The following is an 11,367-nucleotide window of genomic DNA, read 5'->3' as shown; positions in this document are numbered from 1 at the left end:
GATATAGATATATTAGCTCCAGGCTAAACAAATCTCTGGTACCAGGATAAATGAAATGGCAGCTGCTCCAGGTCAATTAAGACACCTGGGGCTAATTAAGAACTTTCCAGAAGGCAGGGAGAATGCTAGGTTGATTGGGACACCTGAAGCTAATCAGGGGCTGTCTGAAACTAGTTAAAAGCCTCTCAGTTAGTCAGGGGGGTGTGTATGTCAGGAGCTGTGGGAGGGTACAAGGAAGGAGGCCCTGAGGTAAGGGTGAAGTGGAGCTTGAGGAAGTGAGGGCTGCTGTGGGGGAAGTAGCCCAGGGAATTGTACATGTCATGTTTCTAAAAGGCCAGCTACCATAGCTGATACTATTAGGTTCTGTGGGCTGGAGCCCGGAGTAGAGGGTGGGCCAGGGCTCCCCCTGCCCTTGCCCCCTGATTAATCACTGAGACTAGGAGACAACAGAGATTGTGCAAGGAAGGATAACTTCTCCTCACCTCCCTCGCTGGCTTATGATGAAAATGGCTCAGTAGACTGACCCTTGTCTCTAGAGAGAGAAGGGTTACGTGGAGGGTCACAGTGAGCCTCTGAGGCTAGCAGAATCCGCCAGGAAACACAGGACCCACGGAGGCAAGGACAGAGCTTTGTCACATAAAATAAATTTGTTAGTCTCTAAGGTGCCACAAGTACTCCTGTTCTTTTTGCGGATACAGACTAACACGGCTGCTACTCTGAAACCTAAATTCATTCAAGTTCATCTTTGCCCTTCACATGCTGCACCCTATTCTACAGATGGTGGTAAAAGTGAGTAAGGCTCTTCAAGCTCCAGATCTCAACTTACTTACTGCAATCACGGGGGTGAAAAGCTTGTGTAACTCTTTGGCTGCGATGAGAAGTGGCCCAGAATATTTTCAATCTATTTTCAATGACAGTGTGAAAATGTGTGTAGAGAATGATGTATCGATTCCTCCAGTTAAGAAGAGAAAAACGTCCACTTGTACTGATGATGTGTTTGAGTCCCAGCATCGCTTTGATACAAAAGAGGAGCAGGAGAGAATAACTTCATTTTACCCACTCCTAGACTCAGTGATTACCGGCATTGACCAGCGATTTGAACAGGAGACTTGTAAAATTGTGACTCCAATGGGAAAACTGCAGAGCTTAGACATTGGCAGGGATGATATGAGAATCATTGCCAACAAATTTAAAGTGTCCTTGGATGAGTTGGAAGCTGAAGTCAGATTGCTTCAGGTTTATGACGGTTCTGTTCCTAAAGATAGCACTATGAACACCACCAGAGAGTGGCTTGATTGGCTAAAGGAATTGGATGGGTCTTCCATGTTCCAGGCCTTTTACAAATCTATTCAATGCTTTGCAGTCTTACCTGCTACAAGCTGTTCATGTGAAAGAGCCTTTTCGAAACTAGCACCTGTAAAAAAAACAAACTAAGAAGTACAATGTCCCAACAGTGCCTCAACTCACTCATGATTTTGTACATTGAACAAGAATTGGCTTTGTCAGTTAATTACAATGATGTGATTGAGGAATTTAAGTCCATAATACCTGGTGAGCGATGTCTCATCCTCTAGGACAGGAAGATGAAGAAATCTTAAACTGTTTTGGTCAATTTGGGTTAGCTCATTATCTGGTTAAAGACAAAGATCATGAAAATTGACTGTATCTTTGCCTGGTTATCACTACAGCAAAAATTTGGTATTTTGTGTCTCATTTTTTAAATTTGTATTTTTTAAGTAAAGTTTAGTTAATTTAAAAAACATTAAGTTTAGTTGAGTTTTAGTTTCTTTAGTTTGTTTGATGAATAAAAATGTCCTTTATGATAGAGTATTCAATAAATGTTCGCCTTTAAAAAAATTAATAAACAAAATTCCCTGGGTGCACACCCCAATGAAATGTGCTGCATACGCCTATGGTAGAGCTGCACAAGCAGCTTACAATGGTGGGGGTGTTAAGGAGAGCTTGGTGGAGACACGGCCAAAATGGGATGAAGTTGAGCAAAGAGAACATTTCAGCTGGATGTCAGGAAATCATTCCTACCTGACAGCCTGTGGCAGGTCTATTGCATTGTGACCTAGCCTCCCAAGGGAAGGGATGGGATAAAGCCCTGGGAATTACTATAAGGAACAGCCCTGCTCTGGGCAAGGGGCAGACAGGGACGCGTGAGAAGTATCCAAATAGGTTTTTGCCATCTCCAGCACCTGTGATTCTACATCCTTACGCTGACTTTTGGGAAGCAGAAAAAAAACATTGACTGGGGATAGGCTGTGACCCACTAATCTCATGGCCATTTGTGAACCCATGTCTCTAGAGATGAACGGGCAGCATATTTTCCCCCCAGGTTTTATGCTTCTGAAATGGCAGAAACTACCAGTCATTGTGCTGGCTACAGGAGACAGGAATTTCATATTTCCTGCCCAGCTCTCTGTCCTTAATGGTTACCGGGGCTTTGGTGTTCTGTGTTTGGGTTTGAGAGTTTTTTTTATTTTTTTTTTCCTTTCTTTCTTGGGGGTGGGGGTGGAGGGGTGTTGGCTTAGTTAAAAGGCTGGCAGCCCCTGTTCTCTCCAAAATGGAGTAAAATTTGCCCCAATTGTATAATGATGGCATAAGAGAGCAGGACAGAGGACGGCAGGTCAAGTGCCTGCTGAGTGAGCTAGGATGAGTGCTGATCATTTTTTCCAGAGAGGATTGGAACGGGGGAAAGGACTTGAGGGAAAGAGAGGAGCACTGTTTGGCATGACTGATTCCTACAGCTGCAAAAGGAGCTGTAACCAACATGGGCTGTAAAGGCACCTGGCTAGTGAGAAGGATTTGGAGTCATTGAGAATGCGCCCATTTACCCTGGGGCTAAATTTGGCTCTATCTCTTTGACATTCCATATAAAAAGAAAAGGAGTACTTGTGGCACCTTAGAGACTAACAAATTTATTTGAGCATAAGCTTTCGTGAGCTACAGCTCACGAAAGCTTATGCTCAAATAAATTTGTTAGTCTCTAAGGTGCCACAAGTACTCCTTTTCTTTTTGCGAATACAGACTAACACGGCTGCTACTCTGAAACATTCCATATAAACAGTTCCTAGCATAGTCAGACTCCTGAAAGCAGAAGCAGCACCCAACCCTAGGATATGGGAACCCCTGAAGTGGCCAGGCCATCAGAGGTGCTCAGTAGGGGTGGAATTAACCCAGGCCCCCCTCTCCACCACCACCTATTAAAGAGAGAGAGCAATATCAGAGGGATAAACTGTCCAGATACACTGGGGGTGAGCTAGACATCACCAACTGCTCCCCTGCCCCAACAGATGTAGAACTGATAAATGAAATTGTTTTTAATTCTTCACTTTATTAATATAACTTCATAAGTAAAGTTTTATGAATAAAACTACATTCATTCATAAAACCAGGTACCCCAATAACTGGCTAATTGACAATTAAGCTGCTTGATAAGAGCCTCAGCTGTTCAGGCCTCTGCCCTTGTAAATTTCACTTTCAATCCAATTGCTGCTTAAATCCCTGAAACTTACAGTTTCAACATTGCAACTTCTGCTCACTGTTTATCATTCATTATACTTGTCTATATTGTAACTTCTATTCACTATTTTCCATTCCTTACACTTGTCCATATTGAAAAGGAGTACTTGTGGCACCTTAGAGACTAACAAATTTATATGATGTCCATCTGTTTCCATTTGGAAAGGAAGATGATGTCCATATTGTAACCCAAACTCCATTTTAAAATCCTGGTGCAACCTTCATTTTTGCAAAACCCTGCTGTAATCTTATTAATTTAGTTTAGATGTGTGAATGAGGTATGTATGGATGATGGAATCAACCTCCAGCCCCAGCCTGTCCGGATGAAATAAAGTGTAAACACCCAATGGCTGAAGATGCAGACAACAGCCCTGACAAAGTAAGAGGAGTCCACCCTGAAAAGAAAAGAATAAAATTACAACTGAAGAAACATCAAAGCCAGGTCCTAGGCTGGAAGTCGTGTCTGCAATTGACGGGTGATCAAGCACACTGAACCCAGAGGCAGCTTGACACAGCAAGACCTATAGACTCTGGATTCAAACTAAAGCCTACAAAAAGGATGGATGAGATGGAAGACTTTGGAGGGTAACATTCTGCTGCCAACATGGAAGGGCATCGGTGCATGCCCAACAGAGACCCAGCCCTTCCTTGTGCCCAGCTTTCCTGGCCAGTTAGCCGCCACAAGCTACGAACCCAAGCCACGAACTCAAGCTACATTCAGGACTGGTAACTATACAGCAGCTGCAGAATATTTGGATGAAGTGAGCTGTAGCTCACGAAAGCTTATGCTCTAATAAATTTGTTAGTCTCTAAGGTGCCACAAGTACTCCTTTTCTTTTTGAGAATATTTGGAGTGTGTGTGTGTATACATAGGTATTAGATATTGTTATTGGTCATAAATCAAATTGTATTATAATAAATGTGACATCTTGTCTTGTCCCCTGAAACGATCCTGTGTAATTTTGTCTGCATAACACAGGGATTCTGAGTCTTAATGCAGAAATTCCTGAAAAGAAGGATTCCAGTCTGGGGATTCAGGGTTTCCAAAGGAATCCAAGTGGCAGAGTCCTCAGGGGTGAATTATGGCCAGTTATCAATTATGAATTGAATGGACTGGCCAATCCAGAGACTACATCCTGATCCAGCAAAACACCTAAGCATGCAAGAAATACCACTGAAGTCCTGTGCTTAAATGTTTTGCAGGATTGGGGCCTATGTGTCAGAAGAAAGACAAATCATAAAACAAAATGATTGTTAAGAAAGATAAAGGATGGGGGGATCAATGGAAACATTAGAAAAGGGTGAAAAACCACAGACAAATCAGTTGTGGGGAAGGAAACAGATTCTGCAAGCCTGTAGAAAAGGGACTGAATTAAAAGAAAAAGAAGAGACCAGGAAGAGAAAAAGGAAATAATACAAAGCAGATCTAGTCTATTATTTTTACTGTAGAGAAACATTTTGAAGCTGTGGTTTAATGGCGAATTGGCTGCTTCTAGCAACATCAAAAAATCTATCCATTTCCCTTGGCTATGAATGAGGGAAGGTGATGTTCCTTTCCCAGGCTGCTTTGGATGCTGCAGAGCCACCTTAATTTTCTTCCTGAAAGTTGGCCGCTGGGTCTAAGAGATTGCTATCATAGCTGACACCATTTCCGGTCACCTCATTTATATACTTCATCCTATCTTGAGACTGAAAGGTGAGACCTAAGGTGAAACAATGGGCTTGTGCCCTATTTTGTGATAAACACAGGAGGCCCAAAAGGTGTTTTCCACCCCCCACTCCAACCCTGCTTGTTTATTTTTATCCTTAAACTATCCTGACTGTCAAGACTTTCTTCCTGTCCTGCTAAAGGACTCATCCGAGGTTTCAGTTGTACCTTGTGATTCTTATCTTCCCTCTCAAAGCTTTATAGCGTTCTACTGATCTTTTTTTGTCATGCTTGGAAATAATCAGGGTGTTGTTTTTTAATTAAAATGTCCTACTTTGTCAATTTTCAGAGTAGCAGCCGTGTTAGCCTGTATTCGCAAAAAGAAAAGGAGTACTTGTGGCACCTTAGAGACTAACAAATTTATTAGAGCATAAGCTTTCGTGAGCTACAGCTCACTTCATCGGATGCATTTGAAGTGAGCTGTAGCTCACGAAAGCTTATGCTCTAATAAATTTGTTAGTCTCTAAGGTGCCACAAGTACTCCTTTTCTTTCTACTTTGTCAATGTTTTTCAAGTCCTCTGTCTGTCTTGCATGGACATGGAAGGTTCCATTGCACTTTTCTTAAGAGCATGTTGTTGCCCCAATGTCTTTGGCCAACATTTTCCTGCACACATGTGTACAGCATACTGCACCACCAACTACCATTCCCCACCTCAGTGGGGACCACAATTCCAAGCAGGTTTTTTGTCTACATTGTGGGAAAAAAAGTCTTAAGAAATCTGCAAAGACAGCCTCAAAACTCATCTGCCAGGTAGAGTTTGTTCATTAACAAGAATTTGAACCAAACTGCACTGGAAAACTTGGGGATGTCATTGTTAGGTGAGAAAAGTTAAACATGAAGCAGTTATGCCAATGGAACCAAAGTCAGGCCAAGAAAGGCTGCTGGGAAAGTCTCTGAAAGTAGGATGACAAAATACTTGTTTAAGGTACAGAGAGTGAGAAAAAGAGGAGGCTTGCATTCCTGCATTATCGTACCAGATGTTCTGAGAATGAGATGGAGACACACTGTCTCCACTCCCTGTTTTTGTTTCATGCACGTTTTAACTCCTCGTCTCTGGTTTGACAACTGGATTGATAAGAAAGTTGGGGAGTCATAACAACGTGCAAAAAGCTACATACAATAGGAGATAGGTATGCATGCATGATAAAGGACCTTTACCTAGCAAAGGGGTGGGGTGGGGATTTGGGCTATTTCATGAATAATTTGTGACGTGAGGGACCTGTCTAAAAGAACCTATTAGTTTTGCCTAGGAGCAAGCTGGTTCTCTTTGGAGACGGGCTGCTCTCTGTTGTGTGCACTCTTCAATAAAGAGCTTTGTGTTCGGACCTTGCTGGTGTTGCCTGTCTCTCTGCGGTCAGACAACGAACCGCGCCGTCTGGGGTTTGAGTCCCCGACAAATCTGGCGACCACGAAGGGACCCGTCTGACTCTCCGGCATAGGATCAGACTCTAAAAGCAACGCAGCGCGCATCCTCCAGCTTCGAGGAGCCTTGCCGATGATCTGATTCCTCCGTCAGCGGTAAGGTGTGTCCTGCGAACCAGCTGAAGCCCGTAGAAATCCAGCAACATCCACCTACCCTTTGAGTAGGATCCAGATACAGGTCTTTGGGGTTCGAGTCCCTGGAGAGATAAGCGATCGCTTGATAATAAGGATTGGGGGTTTGAGTCCCCTTTTTACCTAGGATGGGACAATTTGGCAGTAAATGCCCGAGGGACGCCCCGTTGTCTCTAATACTCAGAGATCGGAAGGGAATCTCTGGAACCACTGGTTTAACTAAATCCAAAATGAGAAATCTGTGTCAGGTTCAGTGGCCAGCCTTCCCCATTCATTTGTCCCCGACTAAAGATTGGCCAGCTTGCCGAACTTTTTCCACAGACAGGATGGATTCCTTAAGAGGTATTTTGGTTGATCTTAGACCGGGACAAATGGATTATTTGTTTGTGTGGCATCCGATGAAGTGAGCTGTGGCTCACGAAAGCTTATGCTCTAATAAATTTGTTAGTCTCTAAGGTGCCACAAGTACTCCTTTTTGTGGTATAACTGTAAGCCTTAAGACAAGACTTCCAGACAGAAAAGGAAGCACTGGCTAAGCAAGTACCAGTCCTTCAGAGACTTGTCAAAATTTAATCATTTGTGCTCAGCATATGCCAGAACAGCAGTGTGTCTGCCATAAGAGGAAATTAAATAGTTAAACTGCCAATTGGCCGTGCATTCTGTCCAGGTGACAAGAGGGGGAGGACTTGGGTAGCCCTTGTGAGTGAGAATATTTAAGAGAAGAAACCAGGAGGTCTGGGGGCTAGTTAAGAAGCCCACCCTCCTTGTTAAATTGGTAGTGGGACAAAGCTGGTGCTTATGGAAGGGACAGTTCAGAAAGAAAAACAGCATCGGGCCCAAGCAGGCAGGCAACAGATAGAGAGATTGGAAAACAGGTTGGAAACTTAGAGGGCATAGTGAAAAAAGAGGAGTAAATAATTACAGGAATGGGAAACTTAAATCCCGGAATAATACTTGGAATGGTAAAATCTGACTTGATTGAGTGTCATTTTGGGAGATAAGCAAGTGATTTAAGAAAGGAAAGTGAGCAGTTAACTCTGTAGTTGCTGTAGGGAATTAAGCAGTTGAACTTTGTGAAATAATAGAACAAGAATTCTTGGTTTCTCTGCAGCCATTTTGAGGAAAATGGGCCCTTTTCCAACGGAATGCAATTACACAGTGCTACTTAATTAATATCTTATTAGGCTCCAAGGGGCTACAATAGGTGGTGTCTTCCTTTTCAGGTCGCTGTGTGTTTTACAGCAGGAGTTAAAAGTAAAAGGCAATCAAAAGTCTGGTAAAGTTTATTGTGCCCTTTTTAAAGTAAGAATCTTTAAGCTGTGGATCCAAAAGCAAGCCAGAAAGCATTTGTTTTAATGTAAATTACCTAACTGATAAGGTAGAAGTCACTGAAACCTGGGCTGCCTATGAAACAAATACAAGAAAATATGGGTAATTCCTCTGTTTTGCCTGCAATTAACAAGGGTTTTTGTATGAAAAGGAAATAATTTAAGCAATGACTGACTGCCCAGAAGGGGTAGATCTATGTTCTTTTTGTCTTTCAGAAAATCAGAGAAAACTGATGCCAGCTGAAAAGCAATTCAACATATCATTAATTTACTGGCACAATAGGAATTGTGTTCTGTGTTCTGTCTTGTGGCCAGAATTGCTGTCTAATTTTTCGTAGGACAGTTTAGTTTAAAACTAAATAGAAGGGTTAAATCAAAATGCAGATACTTGTTTTATTCAACTTGGAATGCAAAGTGTTTGGATAATATCAGGAAAATGTGATATACTAAAGTTTAATACATTTGCTTAAGTAAGAAAAAGAAATTTCATTGGCCAGATCTTTTAATTGAAAAAAATTGTTGTTAAAATTCGCACACCAATAGTCTTTGGAAGCAAGGACATGAAAGGTTAACCCACTCCCCATATTATACATGGGATCCTTCCGGCTACCTCAACTTTCTAGCCAGAGGGCTGGGGAGGGAGGAAAGCTATTGGATACCAGAGGTTGTACCAAGTGGACTCCTCAAAAGTGGGTGTGCTTGTCCTGGCTTGTTGCTCCAAAGCTCCGTAATAGTCATTTTACTAGAAGGGTGTATGTGGCATACATTGAACAATACGACTAAAGTGCTATATAATGGGCAATGTGTATGTGTTCACTTTTGAACAAAGGTGTGTGAGTGGAAAGTGAAAGTTTCCTTTGCAGGTTAATAGAAGTAAAGAAGGGGAGAAGAAAAAGAACGGAGGACGAGCTAATTCAACACTGTAGTTGGCAGGGTCGGTCCAAAGATAAGACGCTGGCCTGCCCAAGGACACTACTCACAGCTAGGATTTGGCTGACAGCCAAAAGAAAAGGAGTACTTGTGGCACCTTAGAGACTAACAAATTTATTAGAGCATAAGCTTTCGTGAGCTACAGCTCACTTCATCGGATGCATTTGGTGGAAAAAACAGAGGAGAGATTTATATATACACACACAGAGAACATGAAACAATGGGTTTATCATACACACTGTAAGGAGAGTGATCACTTAAGATAAGCCATCACCAGCAGCAGGGGGGGAAAGGAGGAAAACCTTTCATGGTGACAAGCAAGGTAGGCTAATTCCAGCAGTTAACAAGAATATCAGAGGAACAGTGGGGTGGGAGGGAGAAATACCATGGGGAAATAGTTTTACTTTGTGTAATGACTCATCCATTCCCAGTCTCTATTCAAGCCTAAGTTAATTGTATCCAGTTTGCAAATTAATTCCAATTCAGCAGTCTCTCGTTGGAGTCTGTTTTTGAAGCTTTTTTGTTGAAGGATAGCCACTCTTAGGTCTGTGATCGAGTGACCAGAGAGATTGAAGTGTTCTCCAACTGGTTTTTGAACGTTATAATTCTTGACGTCTGATTTGTGTCCATTCATTCTTTTACGTAGAGACTGTCCAGTTTGGCCAATGTACATGGCAGAGGGGCATTGCTGGCACATGATGGCATATATCACATTGGTAGATGCGCAGGTGAACGAGCCTCTGATAGTGTGGCTGATGTGATTCGGCCCTATGATATCCCCTGAATAGATATGTGGACAGAGTTGGCAACGGGTTTTGTTGCAAGGATAGGTTCCTGGGTTAGTGGTTCTGTTGTGTGGTGTGTGGTTGCTGGTGAGTGTGGTTGCTGGTGAGTATTTGCTTCAGATTGGGGGGCTGTCTGTAAGCAAAGACTGGCCTGTCTCCCAAGATCTGTGAGAGTGATGGGTCATCCTTCAGGATAGGTTGTTGATCCTTGATGATGCATTGGAGAGGTTTTAGTTGGGGGCTGAAGGTGATGGCTAGTGGCGTTCTGTTATTTTCTTTGTTGGGCCTGTCCTGTAGTAGGTGACTTCTGGGTACTCTTCTGCCGCTGTCAATCTGTTTCTTCACTTCAGCAGGTGGGTATTGTAGTTGTAGGAATGCATGATAGAGACCTTGTAGGTGTTTGTCTCTGTTTGAGGGGTTGGAGCAAATGCAGTTATATCGTAGAGCTTGGCTGTAGACAATGGATCGTGAGGTATGATCTGGATGAAAGCTAGAGGCATGTAGGTAGGAATAGCGGTCAGTAGGTTTCCGATATAGGGTGGTGTTTATGTGACCATCGCTTATTAGCACCGTAGTGTCCAGGAAGTGGATCTCTTGTGTGGACTGGTCCAGGCTGAGGTTGATGGTGGGATGGAAATTGTTGAAATCATGGTGGCTGACAGCCAAGAAAGAGGGGGGCTTGAATGTGCCCAAGCAGCTGTGAGATCTGCAAAATACTGCCAGACATTAATGAAATGTGTTAGGTCTCTGTATTTACAGGTGAAAAGTCCTGCTCCAAGGATCCTGAGCAAACCTGCCATTTGTTAAAACCAGGTGTCTGGGTCTACATAAAAGTCCATCAACGAAATACTACTCTGGCCCCATGCTGGAAAGGCCCTTATTAAGTCCTGTTAATTACCAACACCACTGTGAAGTGCCAAGGACTGACTGCCTGGATCCATGCTTCTTACTGCAAAAAGACGCCTCCACCTCGAGATGACTTCATTCGATACTGCTAGGCCTGTCCCTCCTTCTGGGTTTTTTTCTTTCCTCCTTTTGATCAGCAGGGGAAAGGACAAGGTGAAGTGCTAGTAACCTCTCCCTTGTCCACTGACAGAGCTAACCTGCATTGCACCGCTAGGGAACCTGACCTGGAAAAAGCTTCCCCAGAAGCAGATGGCTTCGGACTTCGAGGGAGCTATGCACGTTCACTCCACCGTGAACTGTGTGAATCAGAAGCAGATGACATCTGTGCTCAAGACAAATGGACTGCCACCCCTTTGGGCGACCTGAAGCTCCGACTGCAGCTAAAAAAACCTTGAGTTGGTGGTGTCCACTCAGAGAAGGATGGCCCCATTCTCTAAGATGGGTTTATGTATTTTTAATCTGTTTATTATTTGTTATCTTTATTTCTTTGGTGGTACGGGGAGTTGAGACTATAGAATCACACAGATCTAACACATTTATACATCTTGCCCATGAAATGAAAGCTCGTATGCCAGCCCTACAAAATACTTCATGCTGGGTGTGCTCATTAATACCAGCAGATAGCC

General features: G+C 43.1%; 1 long non-coding RNA gene across 1 annotated transcript; it reads left to right on the top strand.

Moving 5' to 3' along the window:
• Nucleotides 1–6,437: 6,437 nt before the first annotated feature.
• On the top strand, nucleotides 6,438–11,367 carry LOC122457337. The gene is made up of 2 exons (XR_006276828.1): nucleotides 6,438–6,761; nucleotides 10,595–11,367. It is a non-coding gene; the product is annotated as an uncharacterized LOC122457337 (long non-coding RNA).

The sequence above is a fragment of the Dermochelys coriacea genome, chromosome 1, assembly GCF_009764565.3.
Source record: "Dermochelys coriacea isolate rDerCor1 chromosome 1, rDerCor1.pri.v4, whole genome shotgun sequence".
Classification (NCBI taxonomy): domain Eukaryota; kingdom Metazoa; phylum Chordata; order Testudines; family Dermochelyidae; genus Dermochelys; species Dermochelys coriacea.
This window is presented reverse-complemented; position numbering and strand designations above follow the sequence as displayed.